Raw genomic sequence first — 22,652 nt, 5'->3', positions numbered from 1 at the left:
TAAAAAAACTTATTGCCATTAACCGTGACAAACAAGGGACAACTGTGATGGTATAAAATTTTATTTGGAAGGTTCTAAACACGTTTTCTATGCTCAACTATGGAAAAATTTGATTGATAAATAAGAATCCTACTTTGCTGAAATGAGTAGTAGTAAGAATTATACCATATTTTGGTGTAGGACTGTATAGTATGAGTGTTTTTATTATTACACGTATACAGTATGTGCTAACTAGATGAGGGAAGTGAATGTGGCTTCACATCCACACTCACAGACAGTGTAATTGAAAACCCACACCTTTCACAATGTGAAATGCCCTCAAGGGCCGTGGAATACTCTCACCATTTCACCTCAGAGGAACAACTAGATAAAAAAAAATAATAATATTACAGTTCATTTTTGAGGTCAGTCAGAAGGCAGCGTCGTCAGACATCACCGAGTCTCTCCTTGCATGTGACTTTATTACATAAAACCATAAGAGGACCCCTTTAATGCTGTTATTTTTGGATCTTTGAATAACAAATATATATATATATATAATAATTGATACACTTTAAAATCTGTGAAGGTATTCTGAAAATAATAGCCCATTTATTGATGTAGTGTTTTTCAAGCACTTTTGGGTCGAGGTTCGATACATTGAAGAATATTTATGAATGTTTGTTTTCCTAAAGACTATTTACTTGACACCAACTCTGAGCATTCGTGAACCCAAACTATAAAAGCAAGTGGGCAGGGTGTCAAAGTACCATTTATATTTTTCTTTAAAAAAACAAGACGATACCGTACATTACCAGTGAACAGCTCAGGATGAAGTGAATGTCGTCTTGTGTGCTGATGTGTGTAATTGTATTTGGAGCATGAAGAACAAAAAGACTTTAAGGGACACTCAGGGGATTAAGGTCATTTCTGTCAGTAAGTCGTATATTAGCAGTAGCAAAGGACAATAGTAGACGGTGTGGCAGTCCTCACTCTGACATCGAGGGGCTATATTGCTCAAATAAACAATTACACTCGTATTGAAAGGGGAATTGATGGAGTAGAAGGCAGATTGTTATTAAGTTAAGCATCGGGTGCAAAAGTCCATTCCTAACCAGAAAATACCATGGACAACAACCGTGGATGTTTAGGAAATGTCAAAATTAGCATTTAGCACAGGAGGATTGTAAAACAGATTATAGGTAGAACCAAAATTAGAGTGTGTTACGACCTTCTGATGGCAAAGGCAAGAAGCTTTCTGTCTTTGAACTTGACAGGGTTGTTGAAAGCAAGATTATTTCTGCCGAATTTGGATGCAGCAAGACAGTGATTTTAAATCAAGCATATCCTGAGGCTTATGGTAGTTGTACACAAAAAAAATCAAGTATTACTCACTGCAGGCCCAATAACCATAAGAAAATAACCCATCATCCACCATTCCTATGGGACACAAGAACACACATCTTTCAGTTTGTGTGTTCCAGATAGCCAACACACAAAACGCAACAGTCACATTCCAAAACTGCAACATTACTTCTTTCCTGGGCACATTAATATGACACACATAGCAACTAATGCTATTTCCGTCAACTACTCATAATAACAGACTTTGTGAAAGTCACTGCCAACGACTACTCTGGGAAAACCACATCCGGAACCTTCTCTTTTTGAGTGTGAATATACAAAGGATGAGAGAGGGTGAAACGTCGTACCAGACAGTCAGCACCGGTGTCGGCACGACTTGGTGGTGTTAATGTGGAGCTTGCCAAGCCATGCCAACAGAAATGGAGTGTTTCTGCCACGCTGACTGGCACACAGTGTTACCATCAATGGGAATGCTTTGTGTATCTGGCAAGGAGGACACTGCCCCAAGAGACTGCATCACAACCAACAAAGAATTGCAAACAAATCCTTGAATGGGAGAAACGCTTTTCCACCTACCCAAAATCAACTGGAAAAAAAGCACCAAAGGCCAGCTGGACCAGATGACATTGATTCTGATACATGTTTGTTCTTGTCTTCCATAAGGATTGTGGATGATGGGAAAAACTGCAAAAGAAGTACATGTTTACTTTAACGATGGAACTTCAGATCAATATGGAGATGTTACTGAATGAAACTATGGAAATGGTTTTGGTGAATTCACTGTTGTTACCATGTCTGCTTTGGGGGTGACTATACTGGACTCTTCTGATGGGCAGGTTCGGTCCAGTGCAGACATCTTCCAAAATTGATGAGTGAATAAATCAGTGTTTCACAGATACATCATGTGTTTTTCCTTGGCTTGTATTTCAACTATTCATCCAATACAAGCAAAAACTTGTTGGCAGTATTTTAGCGCCTAACGAAGAGCCACTTTTCCCTATGAAGACCTTTCTGATTTAGCAATGCTGAATTAGTACTACTGTATATTCAAGCTTAGGTGGCAATGTTGCAATCTATTTGTAATGCATTCTTCTGTTGTTCTAGTCTCTCCTGCTGTATTTCCAGTGCGTAACAATCTCACACTCTTAAAGCCTCTTCCGACACCTGACCTAATTTATCAAACAATGCATTTTTCCATTGACAATGTAACTCATTATTTAAACTCTTTGTTTACTTGTTTTGTTCTGTTGTCATTGGAGATATTTGGTACTGGAAATATAATTGCAGAATGTTAATCAAAACCTGAATTCATTTCAACTCATTTGAACCCCAAATGATCTTAGCACATAGCACCAATGCTATAAATAAACCACCCTTAATAAACAGCCCTGGCCAAACCCTATGACGCATGGTGAAAGTATGTTTAACTGCCAAGTGCAAACAAAGCAGACCGAGGAACCTTCCATGATGAAAACTCAGTCTGAAATCTTGAAAGTCGTCAGCTTCTGGAATAACCGTCACTTTGACTGACCACGTTCAAAATCAACAATAATCTGTGTTGGGGCAGGTTTTGCAGTTCTTAGCAGTTCAAATTTTGCACCTTAACTATATCATGGTTTTCCATATATATTTATATTAATGAATAAATTATGCTGTTTCGTCATTAAATATGACCTGTTGTTAGTAAAAAAAAACACCATATATTTTATATAACAATATTAACATATTGTTGTTGTTTAAATTAAGCAACTAAAATGAACTAAAATCCAAACATAAGGCATTCAGAAGATGCTTTCAAAGATGCTGTGAATGATATGTAGTTTTCCACACTGGCCACTAGATGTCTGTAATGTTCATTGAGACACAAAAGCCAGACTCTCACAACAGGTCCAATAATCTCTAATAAAAATCCCTAATAAAAACACATGGTTGTAACCCATGGCAAACGAAAATGCAACTCTGCACCCCCGATGTCACTTCCTGTACACCCGGCACTCAGCTCCCCTAGGGAACACATTTATAGTAACACACACAAGCACGAGTCTTGTTTGTTTTATATTGCTTATTGTCTCTTTTGTCTGCTATATTGGGTAATACGGATGTCAAGTTGACTATGGGGGTGTTAGTTCATGTCCAGAGGGCTCTAATAATGTTGAAAACCGTATTTAGAAGATCATAAACAGGTTTGTTATGCTCTAACTACAGAACTATTTGATTTATAAGTAAGGGACCCTACTTCTTTTCACCATTTGATTAATAATGCACCTCGTTAGGATGTTTCCGTAGTGTGGTCCTAATATGTGTCATGAGTGGATACATCTTCACTACTGACCAGTTTCATGTGTTGACTTTAAGATCATTCAACTTTTGCATCTTCTGGGACTCCCTCTTGCGTATCTCTTAAGCAAAGACTCAGACCGCATCAGTCTTTTTTTTTTTTAAGCATTACCAACAAACCACACAGTGTAAGAAGTATTGGCCAACTGGTTTTACAGGATGCGGAGGGAACTCCTCATGATGAGGACTTCATATTGGTTCAATGTTCCACTTTTCTTTTCAAACATTGCATTCAAGTACACATTTTTTGATCATTTTTATTGAAAAGGTCAATCTGATGCCTTTCTATAATACTGCATAATCGTTTCAATGCAACGCAGAGAAATAAGTATGTATAGCGAAAGGCAACTTAATACACCGGTGGAGTTCCCTTTTCCACACAAACAAACATGAACAGCGTAGAGAGGGAGAAAGCAGACACACCTGAGAACCTGCATGTTCTGTTTGAGGAGGGAGACCTGTTGTTACCTGCCTTTAGGCTGGGTTCACACTCGCACACACGCAACAAGGACACACTCGCTCTGTGGCTAAACAAACCAACCACCCAGCTGTGTGTGACTGTGTGTGTGTGTTTGTGTGTGGACAGGCGGACCCTCCATCAGCATCCTGTCACACACAAGATGTTTATCCAATTTGTCAAGATAATCTTTCCTCAAACTGGCTGCCAAGTAGACTGCCTGGTCTCATACTCACACACACACACACACACACACACACACACACACACACACACACACCTGGGGGAAGGTTCACCGATACCCACTGCTTGACCTGAAATGGAGGCCCTCGCTTCCATCTTGATGATGGCATGTGATTTGCAGCATAGCACACATTGCTTCAAATTGACCTCAAAAAGTATAATAATGTGTATAATAAGGTGACCAGGGGCTGCTGGTAAAATGTCACTAATAACACATAATAATATATAACACAATAATAATAACTCACATTTCTGAACTTGGAGTTGAAGTTTTGAAATAATTAGAAAATATGATACTATTATGAGAAAAAAATGACATCATTCAGAAGCATAAATTTGAAATGTTAAATAAAAATATTTTTAAGTCATTTATTATTATTATTATTATTATTATTATTATTATTATTATTATTATTATTATTATTATTATTATTATTATTATTATTATGTAATGAATAATGTGTATTTTTTACACTTTTCTACACTTTACATTTTAGGTTGTGTCAAAATATTGTGGCATGAAAGTCATAATTGTTAGAAAAAAAACAAAAAAAATGTAGAATGTAAAAAAAAAACTGTAATTTTATGAGCATGAAAATACAATCATAAAAGAAAATGTATGTCATTTTAGTAAGAGAGTTGATATATGAAAGAAAACTTTCTTTGTGCCCATGGTGGGTTATTAGGCAGTCACACTGACAGTGAGTCAGCAACACATAGGATGTCAGGGCACTCGATGCCTCAGAATGATACAGTACAGGTAAACCAACCTTGCTTGTTACGTGCGACAATGTACAAAAACCAAGGCAAATTTTGATGAAAACCAAGGTTTGATTAATAAGTAGTATGTCCTATTCTTGAAGCAAGCGACCTGTGTTACAGGTTTAGTTTGATCAATCCAAGCTCTGTTGAGTTTGTAGTAATAGTAGTAGTAGTAATACACATTTTCACACAGTCCACTTGAATGCTTCATCAAACTTGCCGTTGCTTCTCATACCTGGGAATTCTCATTTTGAGGTGACCAACCCACCAGCATTTCCAGAAATAAAGTCTGATATTTTCTATCCAGGATTAAAGCTAATGTTGTCAGTTTTACTCATACAAAAAACGGCACAGTGATTTACATAAATAAGCAATAAACACCCAAGCAACACATGAACACGCAGACACGAATGCATAATTGCAGCTAAGCTCCATATGACACACTCATACGCTCAGACACACACACACATGCACAGAGTCAAAAAATCCTGGAATGTAGCAAAGCTGATGATTTTCTAATGAATAGTTTCATTGGCTATGGTGAGGATTAGTATAAAGGGATTGGAAGGGTATATTTACGTGCTTTTAATGATTTCACAACTTTATATTTAGAGCCGCACCTTATCAGTACCAATCATCTCTCAGCTTGGAAAACAAACCTTAGAACCGAGGAAAGACACAATTACACGCCTCTGCCGCACACACACACACACACACACACACACACTGGTCTGTCACCTCCGACACTGTCTGCAAAGTTAATGTGTAACATATTAAAATGGCGTTGGGCGGTAGAGATGAAAGTCACAAGCCCATCCCTCATCAAACATATTAACACTTTAACTTAAAAGTTGAACTTTTATAAAAGGAACATGTTGAAAATCCTCACCAGCAATCCGGCACTAAATAATACTTCTTGGCTTGAAGAATTATTAAAGATTTATTTGTGATTAAACGTTAAAGCTGCACGTCTGTTAAAACATGTCGCCTGTTTACGGATTGGCTTTAAGTTCAGTAGGGGCGGGATTTGTCTTGCTGCCGTCATATGGAAGAAAGGGAGGATCTTTTTGAGACAAATCAATGTGTTACGGCCTCTAAAGATTGAGTCAATTAATCTGTGGATTAAACCACGGTACAGTACTTGAGTCAGAGAGAAGGACATTGATATATTGAATGATATGGAGTTCTATGCACTTCTCAAACTGAAAGGTCAATCATAATTTTACAGTTTCGAGAAACATACTTATTCACAGCATGTTCATCATTCAGCAAAGTGAATAACAACATTGACAATGTTTTTTCTTTCAAATGAAACTTAAATGAATAATATTAGTAAAATAGACAACCAATAGAATGTTCATTTGTCCTTCATATAGATGAGTTGAATATATTTGTGTTGATATAGTTTATTTTTTTTATGTTTGTCACACTTGAATTTTTCACATCCTCCAATAAATTTCAATATTAGTCAGTAGCCACGTTTACATGAGGAATTTTTTCTCTTTCCGAATGACTTTTCCGAAAACAATGGTATACATGAAAAGGAATATTCCAATCTGTTGTCTACATGTGCCGCTATAATCAAACAGAATAGTCAAACATCATCAAGTTTTTCTTTCACTTGTTGGAATAACTCCGTATTGCCAGTTTTTCCGTTCTTCGAGTCTTGAAATTTAGTTTAAATCAAAAACAAACTTTCCGCAGCAGTCCAGTGCCGATTGCTCACCTCCATTTTTAAAAGTGAAGAACGTCTCGAGCTGCGTGTTACGTCATATATGAGCATGTGTTCAAAGAACACACCTGGGATAAATTTAAAAAGGAAAAGATCAAATTCAATCTTGCTAATATTTTTAACACAAAATGCTGTTTTGAAATGAAACTTTTTATTATTTTAAACGCAGAAAAAAATCTACATGGCTCAGAAATACCCCAAAAGTGCAGCGACAACACATCCAAGAAGTCACAAAATACCCCACATCAACATCCAAACAACCGCAGCCCGTATTTGGTGGTCTGGTGCTGTTTTGCTGCTTCAGGACCAGGAAGACTTGTGATAAATGCAACCATGAATTCTATTCTACGTCTACCAAAAAATCCTGAAGAATAACCTCGAGCCGAAACCAGCTTGGGTTCTGCAGCAGGACAATGATCCAAAACACCAGTAAGTCCACCTTGAAGACCTTGGAGTGGCCTAGTCAAAGTCCTGACCTTAAAAAGGCGCTTCATGCTGGAAAAGCCTCCAATGTGGCTGAATGACAACAATTCTGCAAAGATGAGTGAGATAGAATTCCTACACACTCATTGCAAGTTATCACAAATGCTTGATTGCAGTTGTTGCTGCTAAGGGTGGCCCAACCACTTATTAGGTTTAGGGGGCAATTACCTTTTCACACAGAGCCATGTTTTTACTCCCTTTTGTCATTTCAAAACAGCATTTTGTGTTCAGTTGTGTTGACTCAAAATAGTGAGTGTGTCTTGATGGACCCTTACAACATTAATAATCCCCATTTAGCGACGTATAACAGACAATTCACCAATAGAAAGGATAGAAGCGGCTAAATAGTAAATTGTGCTTATGATCCCTTAAAAACGTAATTTTGTTGACTTTTATTGAGATGAATACGTACTGCATGCTGAAAGAACGCAGTGTGCTGTATCCATCTTGTCACACGCTGCAAATGAAAACAGTGCAGGCCCCATTCACAGCTATACTGAGTGAATAACGGTGCTTATTAATTAACTTTTTGCACTTCATTATGTCCCCCAAGCGTAAGGCAGTCTCCTCTGGTGGAAATACGCCTCGGAAAAGAAAAGCCAACACAATGGAAGTAAAAATTAACATAAGGTCATAAATTAAAGAATGAATCTGTTTATTGAAAATAACTTTGATCGTCAGTTATTATTATGTTCCAAAATGAACATACAATTAAACAACAAACCATCTACATAGGCTACTACACTTGAAGACACCAGTACTAACATAACATAGCATGCTGGTCCATCAATATTATTGATTAATAAAGGTTATCCAGGGTCACCATGGTAATGGTAAAGGGTGGATCTCCCCGAGCAATATTCTCTTCCAAGACACTGAACACATCATTTACCACCAATGTATCCATCAAATCAAAAGTACTGTTGTGTTTTTGTTTAACAAACAGTACTTAGAGTCTGAGCCCATCACTTGTTTTATTGTTTTTGTGATTTTTTTCACAACAACTGTCACTCAGTAATACAAAAATTTGGACAACAGACACAATAAGCAGGATTATGCAACAAATACAAACCAAACCAAAGCTATTTTGACTAGACTTGGGTGTATTCTTTAACTTAACTGTATTGTTGGAACGTGCAGAGGACAAATAAAGACCTTGGACACCCTTGCTTTAAAGTATTGCTAAAACACTAAACCCAATGGTTACCCACAGTGTCGTATGTTCCATACACGGCAAATTTCTAGAGTTGAAAAATCTGGAGTTAAAGTAAAAAGAGTTAAAGAGTTGAATTTTTAACCCTGACTACCACATGTGTTAAGGACTACTATCAGGCATTTTTTTGGAGTTGATTTCATGGGTGTTCAGGGACCTGCACTGACACACCCCTGGAGTTGGTGAGTAACAGTTTTTTTTTTTGTATTGCCCGCCGTATGTGGCACACAAAAGAAGCTAGTTTGTTGACAAAAACTACTTTGCGTTAGCTAACCACCTTTCTGTTCATCATTAATCATTCCTGAAAATATTTATTGTTCTTCAGTCTGTGTCTGCTTGTCGAAAACTGTAAGGAAAGAAACAATTCTAAGTAGCGCCAAAACGCGGTTATGCGAAAACGCTTTCTTTTATAAGTCAGGGTTAGCTTTATCATACAATGTTTTTTATATTTCTGTCGTAAAAATGACTGTGTTTAACTGTGAAACAGCGGAGACGGGCGGCTCGGCGGTCGAGTGGTTAGCACACAGACCTCACAGCTAGGAGACCAGGGTTCAATTCCATCCTCGGTCATCTCTGTGTGGAGTTTGCATGTTCTCTTCGGGTAATTAATTAATTCAGTTAATCAGACAAGATGACCAGCCTGTGTCAGCGGTGGAACCCACTACCAGGAAGTCCTGCTACGGCTCCAACAATGAACACTCATTATAAACATTTATAATGAATCCACAGCTGCATGGCAGGCGAGTGGTTAGTGTGCAGGCCTCACAGTTAGAAGACCCGAGTTCAATTCCACCCTCGGCCATCTCTGTGTTTGGGAGTTTGCATGTTCTCCCCGTGCATGCGTGGGTTTTCTCCGGGTACTCCGGTTTCCTCCCACATTCCAAAAACATGCTAGGTTAATTGGCGACTCCAAATTGTCCATAGGTATGAATGTGAGTGTGAATGGTTGTTTGTCTATGTGTGCCCTGTGATTGGCTGGCGACCAGTCCAGCTGGGATAGGCTCCAGCACCCCCCGCAACCCTCGTGAGAAAAAAGCGGTAGAAAATGAATGTCGTACACAGTAAAATGTTCAGTGTAATAATTTTCGCATATAAAATGAATGTCAACTCTAAATAGTGTTAAATTAACTATATATTAAGTGTTGCCTTTTAACACCGGTTAAGAGTTAATATTAAAATCAACTCCATTCAAGAGTCACATTTCACTCTCTAAAGATTAATATTTTAACACGAAGAAGAGTTCCGTTTTAACTCTGAATAGGGGGTAAAAGATCAACTCCAAAAGCAGAGTTATATTAACTCTCTTGTGTAGTCAATAGATGGTCACGCATGTACAATCAGATTGAGTCAATTTTAACTCAGACCAAAATTTGCTGTATACACATCTTCCCCTGAGAGAATCTACGTGTGAGTATGAAGGAATTCTAACTCAAAGCATAACTGGTAATTTTCCACAGAGGGTTTGTGTGGTCAAAGCCCTGCAGTCGTGCTTTGGACAGGTGCATGGTAGCTCACCTAGAAACATGAGAACTTTTACGGGTCTCTAATATCAAGTGTTGGTTTAGTAAATTACATTAAGTACAACTGACTCAGTTTCTGCTTGTAATCTTGTCATGATCATATTTTTTTCTGTGGCAACAGGGAAGCAAAACCACCCATGTTCTATATATTTTTTTTAGGATGCTTCGCCCACCTACACTGTTCAAAAAGATGCTTGGGCGGAACTCCCTTTTAATGTTATCAGAACCGAAAAAGATCTACACACATCACTGATGCTGCTTTTCTTATCTGCACTCCGTGAGCATTCCAATCAAAGGCAGACATTTGACCTGGTGGCAGCGTAAGCCTTGAAAACAAGCTGTGACCTGTTGGTTGTCCCTCCCAAACACTACTGTAGGTAGCGCCTACCTCTCTCTTCTTCTAGGGTGAGGGGGGACACGCGGTAAAAACAGACATGTCATACAGCGGTCCGCCTTATCTTTATCTGTGTTTTGCTGTTTTGATGAATGTTCGGATGTTTTTCTGCAGCAGCCAGTGAGGTAAGTTAGCCCACACACACCATCAGTGACATAGCAGAAGGACTATGGGACAGGTTAGGCCAGTTTTTTTTGTTGTTTTTTTTTCATTCGACTTCGACTAAACATGAGCTGCTTGCTTTGGAGCGGCTTGCACCATCACCGCCCACTTCACACAGACCTGCTGGGAATCCCAACATCTCAGCAACAGCAGTTCTCACAGGTTACCTTTGTGTGTCCTTATCAACAGGCAAAAGTTGTCCGACAGGGCAATGCTGCAAAAGAATGCGGGTGGTACTGGTAGCAGCATAAAAACAGAAATGATGTGATACAAGCTATTATATGGATACTGTATATTTGATTATAAGTACTTTTACAAGAGCCACAGTGTTTTTTGTATAACTCTCTTTTGCTGGCAGTCAACCAGTCCCAGTTTCAGAATGTTGGTGTGCTCCATAGTTTTTGGTCAGTACCGGGTCTCAACCTACATCGGCCCACTTTCACCACCTTTCAAGCATCTCTAAACTACAAATGAAAGAAAATGAATCTAAACTAAGGATGCTTCAATCAGGGTTTGACGATGCCGATTCCAGTAACAATCATCCATGAGTGAAATCATCCGATACAGATAACATGGATTTATTATTCATTCTTTTTCTACTGCTTATCCTCACAAGGGTCGCGGGGGTGCTGGAGCCTATCCCAGCTGTCTTCGGGCAAAAGGCGGGGTACACCCTGGACTGGTCACCAGCCAATCACAGGGCACATATAGACAAACAACCATTCACACTCACATTCATACCTATGGACAATTTGGAGTCGCCAATTAACTTAGCATGTTTTTGGAATGTGGGAGGAAACCGGAGTACCCGGAGAAAACCCACGCATGCACGGGGAGAACATGCAAACTCCCAAACACAGAGCTGGCCGAGGGTGGAATTGAACTCGGGTCTTCTAACTGTGAGGCCTGCACACTAACCACTCGCCTGCCATGCAGCTGTGGATTCATTATAAATGTTTATAATGAGTGTTCATTGTTGGAACCGTAGCAGGACTTCCAGGTAGTGGGTTCCACCGCTGACACAGGCTGGTCACCTTGTCTGATTAACTGAATTAATTTTCATCAAAAATTTCGAGTGTCGTACTTTTTGGCCTCAAACTTACCATATGCCATCAAGTGTTGGTTCTTCAAATGCCGTATTAAATTAAAGCTTTTTAACATATTGCCCCACCCCTACATATTTATAATGTCATGTGTTAGCAGGTCATTTCCAAACAGCAGACATGATTGTTTATGTTTTGGCACATCTGCACAGTGAAAAGGAAAGTCGGAGGAAGATGCTACACTATATGCAGCGATTACAGACTGCAATCCACATGATTTTTCACGGAAATTGGCCGATACTGATCAGTGGTTGATTGATTGATTGGAGTATCCCTAATCTGAACAGTATTACAATTGAATGTGTTTCAAAAAGTGGTTGAATTTGAACAGTTTTTAAGTCATAAAACAAAACACAAACATAATAATTTTGATTTACAGTATTTTCCGGACTATAAATAACACTTTTTTTCATAGGTTGGTTGTTCCTGCAACTTATACTCCAGAGCGACTTACAAAGGAAAAAACTATTTATGTTACATAAACACTGGACACCTTTTCTGTTCATGTTTATTTGTTGTGTAGCTGAATAACCATTGTGTTAGCATATCTTACACCTATTTAGCCTGTTCTCTATTCTTTTATTGTTAGAACTTGCCTTCCAAGATGACGTAATGTCTGTTTTGGTCAAATAGTTTGTAAAATAAATTACCCTGAAAAAATGCGACTTATACTCCAGTGTGACTTATGTATGTTTTTTTTCTACCTAATTATGCATTTTTGGCGTTGAGTGACTTATAGTCCAGAAAATACGGTATATGCATGTAAACAGTACATAAATGATACTAAATATTTATATAATCTGATTAAACTGATATAAAATTGCTGACAAAACTTGAAAAAATGTTCTCAAAAGTTTTGGAATTTGACCTTGAGGAAGAACATAAAACTGTGTTTATCGCTAATAGTCAATTCTATATCTTTTATCCTATCACGCATGTCAAGGTTTAACCAGACAAGATGAAGATAAACACATGCATGCACGCACACAGACACACACACACACACCTGCCGTACTCTCCATCATCACGTGTCTCTCTGCAGGGTGAGCAGACATAAAGTCAGCCAACCTGTTGGAGTGATGAATAGACTGTGGACAGCCGTGAGGACCGTCTGTCAGGGAAACAGACAATATGCTGGTGGGAATATGGGCTCCGACGAAAGCATAAACCTCTCCAATCAACATTCTTCAGTGGTCGTTTTCATGCTTCAGGGGTGCTCAACCTGTGATGGAGCAGTCAAAATGCTTACAAATGATCTCCTTTCGCATGTGGTGGCATCGTGTCATTGTTATCTAATGCAATATAAGACATGATTTATTTTAGTACGCTAATATGAACATGCACTTTTCTACCCTCTACTATATCCTAATAAGCACCGCCGTACAGTATGTGTGTGTCCAAATGAGTGTAAAACGAGGCTGTTAATTAAGCGACCTAAACCATTTTTTAGTGCGCTGCACTTTTAGCTCTGTCCGGTATAGCACCATGTAATGGGGCATGACAGCCCCCCGTTTCCCTGACAACCTTTGACCCCAATCACAGTGGTGTGGGACCCGAGTCTACCCATACTCTATTCTCACACTGACACACACACCTCATCACATTGTTTCAACAGATTAGAGGAGATTGCCCTGTCAGACATGCAGCTTGTGTCCACAGCAGACCGACTAGGAAACGACTGGGAATTGAACGTCTGTTTGTATATTGCATTTTTTTTCTGATTCATTTGCCAGGCTGATATAGGATACTATTTTATTGGTTTGGTGTTTCATAGAAACCTTGGGCCTTGTTGAAGGTCTATTATGCGTTGAGGAATGACACCCACCAAAGCTACATTTCTGTGTATGTTAGCGGTTGTCAGTGTGTGTGGCTGGGAGACGCCTCAAATACTTGTGACAGAAGCCCAGCCAAGCAGAAAAGAGGCCACCACACTTGTATGTCCGTACAGATACTCAAATTCATGAATCGCACACACACACACACACACACAAGTGTGTGTGATGCAGATGTCTAGTGACAGCTCGCTGCTGGGGGTCATCTGGAAGCAGCTGCCTAGGGAACAGAGGGCAGCACACACACATACGACGGCCATTAAGAGGGATGTCATCACATGTACTTTGATAAGTTGTCTTCACAGTTTTGGAAATACTGCCAACAGTTGATGAAAAAATTGGGTATTGAGGCAAATTTGTCACAATGGAGTTCAAGTTCAAGAAATCTTGACTCTCCCCAAAATGGAAAATATTTTGAATTGAATTATTTTGAATAGGAAATTATTACTAAAATGTTACTTAACATAAAAAAAATAATTTGCAAAATAGGACTTTGTAGCAAACTAGTTACAGAACCCTGGAATCATAGATAAATATTCAATCTAGCACACAAAGTAGAGTACATTTAAATTATCATCTACGAGCGTCATCTTTACGTTCTCCTCCCTTTTTTTTTTTGTGCATGACTCCACCCCTCCCATTTAGGCTCTGTTGCAGCTGGAAGAGGACGGAGCGATGAGGGGGATGAGGTAAGTGTGAGGAGGGGGTAAAAGAGACCACCAACCCCCGTGGAGAGTGCTGCTCCATTCCCACACCGCAGGTGACTGCCCTCCATTGCTCTCTACATCCCTTTTACCCTGCCTCCCTCCTTTTTCGGGGTCTCTTCTTCCCTCCTTTTTCCTCACCCGACTGTGTCTTCTCAGCCATTTGCGTATCTGTCCTCTTAATAAACAGAGCCTCTGCACATTGAAGTCAATGTATCGCTTATGAAACAGTTAAAATTGTTGGATAGGTTTGAAAAAATATAATAAAATAATATAATTCAAAATATGTGAGAAAGATCCTGAAATATCCCCAAATAGTAAAAGTACAAAAAATACAATGTCAAAAATACCTAAAATAAAAAAAGTGATGCAAGTCTGTATCACTGCACACAGAACACATGAAGGGTGTAAAAAATATAGTAATAAAAGATCTCTGTGAAAACACATCTTCAAAGATACCAACTTTATTGTTAATGATGATTGATTGCAAAAACGTTAAGTAAAAAGATGAAAAGTGATGTCCTCAGTGGTTTATGCTTTCTTCTGCTCCACCCACATGACTAGTTGTATTTTTCTTTACGAGCAGTATTAATTTAAGGGCGTGCAATCATGAAACATCATAACGAGGACCGCCTGTGTAGACATGATTGCTGTCTTTCTCTTTCTTTTTTATTTTCTTAAAATGTGTCAAAGAAGAGCTGGAAGAAGTGAGATGTTAGTATTTCCAGGCCACCAAACTAATTAAGGTGATTATTATAAGTTTGCACTTGTTTACACCTTAAGGTCAGAGGTCAAGAAGATGGTAGGGGGTCTTCAGTGTCTTTGTATGTGAATGTGTTTGTTTGTGTGGCTGACAGGGTTTATAAAAGTAGACTTTAGGCAAGAAAATAAATACAATAATGTATAATAATGTCCTGCAAGACTTACCATACAAAATCTTGCTTATTAATTTAACCTGACATTTTTGGAGTCCCATAGTGCAGCAACAGTCGGTCGAACAGCAGCTAACATAGTCAACACTCGCTCATATGAGCATGACAGTCAGAAGATTCATTCATTCATTTTCTACCGCTTTTCCTCACAAGAGTCGCGGGGATGCTGGAGCCTATCCCAGCTGTCTTTCGGCGAGAGGCGGGGTACACCCTGGACTGGTGGCCAGCCAATCACAGGGCACAAACAACCATTCACACTCACATTCATACCTATGGACAATTTGGAGTCGCCAATTAACCTAGCATGTTTTTGGAATGTGGGAGGAAACCGGAGTACCCGGAGAAAACCCACGCATGCACGGGGAGAACATGCAAACTCCACACAGAAATGTCCGAGGGTGGAATTGAACCTTGGTCTCCTCACTGTGAGATCTGCGCACTAATCACTCGAAGGATAAGCAAATAACCGGATAAATAATTGAATGCATCAGACTACATGACCAGCCTTTCTGTCACTTGGAGCCCAGCTGTGCTACCTGGACGCCCTGCCATACATAGCTCCGTAGTCTCCTTAAAGAAAATATGTTATTTGTCTAAATTCAGGTGATTTTCTGGTCCCCTTATTTTCAGATCAAACAGCCAATAGCATGGGTGCAGCCAATAATAAACAAAGACAATAAATAACAATTTACACCTACGTACAATAGAGTCACCAATGAACATGCATGTTCTTCAGGCATGGGAACAAACCTGCATGGAACCATGCAAACACACAGTTGCCCCCAAAAAGGATTCAAACTCTCAATCTTCTGACTGTGAAGCCACCCTAAAATGTAATTCTAAAATTCTGTCTTCCTCTTTCTCGTTCACTCCTTCTTTATTCGGCCAAAACATGAGCTCACCTGCTAGTGAGACATGAGGGTTCAAGTTCCACAATAGCCCAGCTATTGTGGAACTATCTGTGTGTGCAAGTGTGTCTGCATTATCACACTCCATCTCCTGTTTGGGTTTCAGTGGGTTACACACGGCTGCTGAGAGGGCTCTGTGTGATTACCATTCATAGTGCTACAATGAGCTCATGTGGTCCACACACACAACATCCACTCGCGCACGTTTCCATGACTTTAAACTGAATATAGACATTGTATGCATGCTCACTCGGTGGGAGTGAGTTGACAGTGACACACACGTCAAGACCACCAATGTTAGAGTGTGAGCTCACCATTGTTTTTGTTTATGTTGTTGGGTTTTTATCCATCATTCATACATGGATATTTTCATCACAAAGCATCAATCTTTGTTATTACCCTGGATTAGCTTCATGCTGTGTGAGTAAATTCCCTAGACAACTACTTCTAGTATTAATTAGAAAATGAATTTAATTCATATTTATATGAATTTCTTTTGCATTTGCATTGGTATGATTAAGAGAGGCCATTTAAAATGTATCTTATACATGGTTACTCGGAGCTGGAGCCTATCCCACAGATGGAAGACAACAGGTGGAGAGAGATGGCTTCTCAGCCCAGGTAATGTTGACTGCATGGCTATGTTTTACATCACAACCTACATAGACATCTATTATTTATTACATGAACCTAAGATGAGGCCACAATTGATTTCAGAAACATTTATTATACACAATGACTTGCTAAAGCCTGTTTAATGTCGTTAATGTAAGCATGATATGATTATTCTTGCTAATTGGACAATACTGCACTTGCAGTAACGATGCATCTTAAAAGGGTCAGACGTGCATGAACTGGAAGGTACTTGACACGTGAGGAAAAATGTTGACATACACAAACAGCACTGTCGACTACAGATACATTTTTCAAACAAGTCAAATGCACGCTATTTCATAAGCTTATAAATCAATGCATGATTTTGATTGAGGATTGTTTACGCAACCTCACCAGGAGGTGATAAGACTGTTGAAGGAGGGTTCAGGCACTTATATAGTAGAAGGTAAAAACACAAATGTTTTTCAGTTCATAACAAAATAAATAAGTATCTGACAACAATTTGAAAAACATTTTTTAACCGAAGTTCTTCTTTTTATGTTAACCTCTAAATGAGCAACCTGCACATTGCTGGAACCTACCATTATCATTACCATTATCAACATTCCCAACAATGTCAACAATAATTAACCAATATTCCAGTATTATCCGTCAAGTGTCATTCCTGCTAAGAACACGAGGCAAGTCACAGTAAGAACAGAAAAATATTCAAGTACTGCAAACAAAAGTTATAGTGTAGTGAAGTTGTGAAGTTGTGGGTTGTGGTGAAGGTTTGCTGCCACGTACAGCATGTGAGTTACATGTAACACCTTGTTGAGAAGGCACAAGTCATCTGTAACTGCCACATGAAAGCTACGTGCGAGCCTTTGTCAAAGTAGCGAACCAGGTGAGTCAGTAGGGCCTGAAACCTCCAGTGTGCCCTATATATTATGTTACCATGGAAACGACAATACACACTATTCTTACAGCGAACTGCTAAATCCTGTGTGGTCTGATAATTAACAGGACACACACAGGTAGATCAAGTAGAATGGAGGAAATCAGACGGGAACAGAGCAAAAGGTTACCTTAGATTTTTTTTTTGTTACAATTTTTTATTAAATCTTTCATGGAATAAAAAACGAGTCATGTTTGTAACTAGTGGTGCACCGTCAACACAATCAGAATCACTGACATGCATTTCCAAATTAAATTTGACTATTATAATATAATAATAACGTAAAATCAATTAGAATGTGTACTGCAAAATAAAGAAAGTACATGAATACACTTTGTCTAGTATTGTCCTGTCATTTGGGATTCAAATGTTGTATTTCCATGTTAAACGATGCCAAAGCGTCAGATAATGAGGTTTGGAAGTGAGCCCTCACAAAAGTTTCCAGAAATGTACATAACCGGAAGTCCTCAGGAGCACTTGAAAGTGTTTTTAAACAAATTCAAATGATTTAAACAAATCATTTGAGTCAGAAGCAGGAAGTCAATGGTAACACTGCAGGAAGAGGTGGAGAATCTGGAAGATCTAGAAAGCTTTGTGTCCGAATCCACAACTCAATACAAAGTTCAGAAAATGAGCATAATAGGTCCCCTTTAAGGAGAATATCTACATGTTTTTATTCTCATCCACTTACTAGTGAAAGACTGGGTTGTCTGCGCTGACCGCTAGTAAAGCAAGTCTACTTCGGGAAGAGACTTAGCAGGGCTGATTTAGAAATGACAGACAGGGAACTGGCACGGAACCACCAACCCACCCAGCCAACTAAAACTAGAGTGGAAAGGAAACACCACCCTGGCAGAGGTAATTATTGAATTAGTTTTACAGTTCAGGTGAAGCACTCCTTGTGTTTCACATTGTAGGTAATCTTTCAGGAGATAATCCCCTGCCTGTAAGTCCTGCATAAATGTGTATGTTGCGTCCCTTTGTGTATGTGTGTGTGTGTATATGTGTGTGCGGAAACAAAAACAAAAATATATAAGAGTGAGCTTGTATGTTTGTTTTCATGCATGAGAACTGGTGGTTGTGTGCCATTTTCACTTTCCCTCCCTTTCACACCTTCTCTCCTATTCCTATCCCCACTCACACACACACATACACACCTGTGTGAGTGTTTTCAGGTGTATTTGGTTGGGGGGAGTTGAATCGACAGCATTATCACCCTGAGAGTACTTGCTAAAACCCTGCTGCTTGAAAGAGGGCTTGCACACACACACACACACACACACACACACACACACCAACAGGTGTGCTGCACCTAGTGTGAACACAGATTTAGTCACACAGTGTCAAACTGTACAGGAAGCATTGGTTTATGTGTGGAAGTGAGTGTGTGAACCTCGGTGGAGGATCTTTGATGAAAAGTACTGAAAAGGTTGTTCTTGTTGTCGCTGTTGTGCATTTAATCCTGCCTGCTGACAGAGGCTCATCCTTACCACTTCCTCCTGTACACACACACACACACACACACACACACTCAGCAGCTGGCTGGGCCTTGAAAGATTTAGTTCTTAATTGGCACATTACATACAATTGCCGTTAACCTTTTCAGGGCAAAAGAGATATTATTTTTGTTTTGTTTAGACTTTTTCCACACCAAAACAGAGCAATATTCATTCATATGCAACACAAAACAAATTTCCTCAATACACTTTTTCCACCACACCGAGGTTTTGAGTGACATTCAATTCATTCGAGTGTGAACACAAGTTAACATTTTAGTAACAACAAAAAAGTATTTTCCAAATGGTATGACCTTTATGATTGTTCAACTTTAAAAATGCCACTGCTTTTTTTCTTCTTCAGTTTTTTTGCTTTTCAAAAGATTTTGAATACACATTGGAGATAATTCTCAGTGAAATCTCAACGGATTTATTTCCTTCCAGTAAAAAAATGTAAATATGATCAAATCTTCAAAAATGTTTTGCTTTTAAGTAACTGTTAAAGAGGACATATTCTGCTTTTTCTACTTGTCTGACTTTTAAAAGTAGTTAGAATGTTGTATTCCAGTGTTAAACGAAGCAAAAGTTTCAGATAATGAGGTTTGAACATTTGGAAGTGAGCCCTGAAAGAAGTTTGGGGTGGCTGAAAATGCTTGGTTTCAAAAGGCGTGGTAAAACTGCAACATTGTGATGTCACAGAGGGGTGGACTTCCCTATATGGTTCATAGTTAGGAAGCACTTAGTGGAGTAGAGTAATACACCTTCACTGCGAAAAAGATGTCAAAAACCAACCTGACTTGAATTCAATTGAGGACTTGTGCTTTTTTATAATTAAAATTGAATTAAATACATTTTAAATAAATTTTATAGAGAAGGAGCGTCCAGAGTGCATCCCAGGACAGTTTTCATCTTGGTTTTTTTTTGGGACCTTTCTAAAAATGAAAGTAATTATTAGTTAAGACACTAATTTACATTGTCACCTATAACACAAAATGTTTTGTTCAGAAATGTTTGCATATATCGACATTAAATTGGTTTTAACAATTTATCACCTTCAATATTTCTGTATACAGGGGGAACGGGTGTCATAGAGGATGTGACCCTGGGTTATGCTGCAATGAGGTCAGCGTGATAAATATGTGTAACCTTTCTCCAATACCTGGTTTAACACCCATTATTGTGCTGTACTACATATCTGTGGTTATTTTATAGCCAGAGGCATCCGTAGAGGCATTCAACTCCAAAACTTTGGAACTGTTACCTTCCTCCTCTGTCAACACCTCATCCTTGACACAATTGTGGGCACACACACACACCCACATACACACACACATCAAGAGACAGAACAACCATAATTGAGGGATATGCATGCTTGCATACACACATATACACCGGAATATCAGAACAATGAGAATGTGCAATGAACTTTAGTTGCACCTGCAAAACACGTTTGTGCACAATATTTCATTATACTGTAAAACTGATCAGACATTCATGAAATAACTATTAGTCGCTAAACTTTGTCAAATTGCTATCATTAGCTAACAAGTGTTTATGTGTGTGTGTGTGTTACATCAGCGTACTTAAATTACAAAACGGCAAGTCATAAAATTGCAATGCGTTCGAAAGTTGGCGCACTCTCAGCAGCAGGAGGAATTGTCCCTAAAACATATGCAATGTGTGTGTGTGTAATAGCGGTGGTGGGAGGGGTTTTAGGTGTGGGGGGAGTTTCTTTAGAATGTACTGGAGTGACCACACGCAAACACAATGCGGACGTAGTACATACTATACTGCCACTGTGCTGCCATTCTGTTTATAACCAGGACTCTACATTAAAAACAAAAATGACTTGCCCATGGGGAATCCTTAAGGTGAGAACTACTTGCCCGAACTTGCCCCATGTTAAATGAAAAGACTGTCATAATGATATCATCTAATTTTTGTGGCATCATATGAGAATCTCAAATAAAGATGAAATGATTATCATTTCTTGTGGTTTTCCTACATAGATCATGACGTTGCATGGAAATCTGGATTGTCAAGAGACTTCTAGGCACTTTGCCTTTTATAAGTTGTGCACCACAATGAAACATTATTGAATAAACACATTTGTGTACTAGTAAAGTGTTTTTAATCTAGAAAAAAATGCTCAACGCTCAAACAATAATTTGTGAAGCAAAGGTGAGAAAAATCCACAGAGAAATGGAAGCGCTAGATTTTGTAGCTTGTGCAAAATCAGCACTTGGTATTGGATCTAATCGGTGGTGTTTCATTGTGACCACTTCAAATTGTCACAGCAATGTGATTCACTCACCTGTGCCATCATTTAATTTGCGGCACTGGTTCATCACTTTTTGCTGTTTTCCTTCACAAGTTGTTGAAGAATTAGACGATGTTGGCAGGGACGCCATGATGGATGTTTTCCTAGTCAAACGATCGCTGATTGGTTGATTACGAACAAGAACGGGTGTTGGTAAAACATGGACCGCGGTCTAAATAAACGATTCTGATTGGTCCGTTTCAAGATTTGCGAGGATTGGTTTGCAAAATTACCACCGGAATTACGCAGTCCGTGTTTTACCAACACCCAACAAAAAAACTCTTGGCAGTATGGCATGCCAAAGTGCACTTGCCCGACGGGAATATCACTGATTGGATTTACTTGCCCCAATTTTGTTTTAACTTGCCCCGGGCCATCGGTACATCGTTATTGTCGAGCCCTGATAACAGCCAAAAAGCATACATGTTCTATTATGGATAGTTAGCATATTGGGCATGAACATGGAATAAATTGACATCAGCCCACCTTTTGGCTGCAATGGAAAAAGGTCAAAATGTGCAGTGCCATTTGATACAGTCATTTTATACACGCAGATATACGATAAGCGGAACAGATTGTGTCTTTAAATATCCTTCTAATTATCGTAATGAAAACACAGGCTGAACACTAGCTGCAACAAAATAAGCCATTAAATATGGATTATAGAGGAGCTTCCCGAGGTTCTCACTCTCTGCTGTTTAAAGTTGGCATGTTTGACACTGCACTGAGAGTGAGAGGTCTCTCTCTCTTACACCCACACACACACATGCAGACACACCTACACACACAGGACAGGTGTAATTAGCAGCTTGGGCTCCGAGCCAGCTCTGGAAATGCACTATGATGTGTGTGCTAATGTATACATGTTTTTCACTCAGGTTGTGAGCTCACAGGTGTACATATCCATGCATACCTGTATGTGTGTGTGAAATGACTCACACAGGCTTTTTTTTTGTGGGTGTGTTTGTCTTATCTGTGTGCTGATGGAGAGCGGCAGTGTTTGGAGACAGGCTATGGCGCGCACATGTTTGTATGTGTGTGTGTGTACTTGTGTGTACGTGGACTGGGTGATTGGTCTTTAACACCTGGTATTAGCTTCGGTAATCCTCACTCTACATCAAACTCACGCACCAGTTTTTCCTCTGTTGTGGTTCTCTG

Source organism: Doryrhamphus excisus, linkage group LG4 (assembly GCF_037039965.1).
Source record: "Doryrhamphus excisus strain RoL-2023G ecotype Guam linkage group LG4, RoL_Dexc_Guam_v1.1, whole genome shotgun sequence".
Classification (NCBI taxonomy): Eukaryota; Metazoa; Chordata; class Actinopteri; order Syngnathiformes; family Syngnathidae; genus Doryrhamphus; species Doryrhamphus excisus.
This window is presented reverse-complemented; position numbering follows the sequence as displayed.